Source organism: Limulus polyphemus, unplaced genomic scaffold (genome assembly GCF_000517525.1).
Source record: "Limulus polyphemus unplaced genomic scaffold, Limulus_polyphemus-2.1.2 Scaffold1349, whole genome shotgun sequence".
Lineage (NCBI taxonomy): Eukaryota > Metazoa > Arthropoda > Merostomata > Xiphosura > Limulidae > Limulus > Limulus polyphemus.
The window spans coordinates 241,860-242,206 of record NW_013666959.1 but is presented as its reverse complement, the minus strand read 5'-3'; positions in this window follow the sequence as shown (position 1 = coordinate 242,206).

Below are 347 nucleotides of genomic sequence, written 5' to 3'. Positions count from 1 at the left end.
TGAAATTTACTAATCTTTTCCATTTGCACTTATTGTTTCTTTTCTTGTTCCAATTGCCACTGGTGCTGGTTTTCTTGCCCCTGCTGTAGTCTCTCTTCTTGTTTCTTTTCTTTTTTCATCCAACAATTGTTGTAATCTATCTTCTTGTTTCTTTTCTCTTTCCTCTCGTTTCTTTTCTTTTTTCCTCCAGCAACTACTGTAATTTCTTTTGTTTATTTTGCTGTTCGAGCTGTCCCTGTTGCAGGTTTTCTTGCCACTGCTGTTGTCTCTCTTCTTGTTTCGTTTCTTGTTCTTCTTGTTTCTTTTCTTTTTCCTCCAACAACTGCTGTAATCTCTCTTCTTGTTCT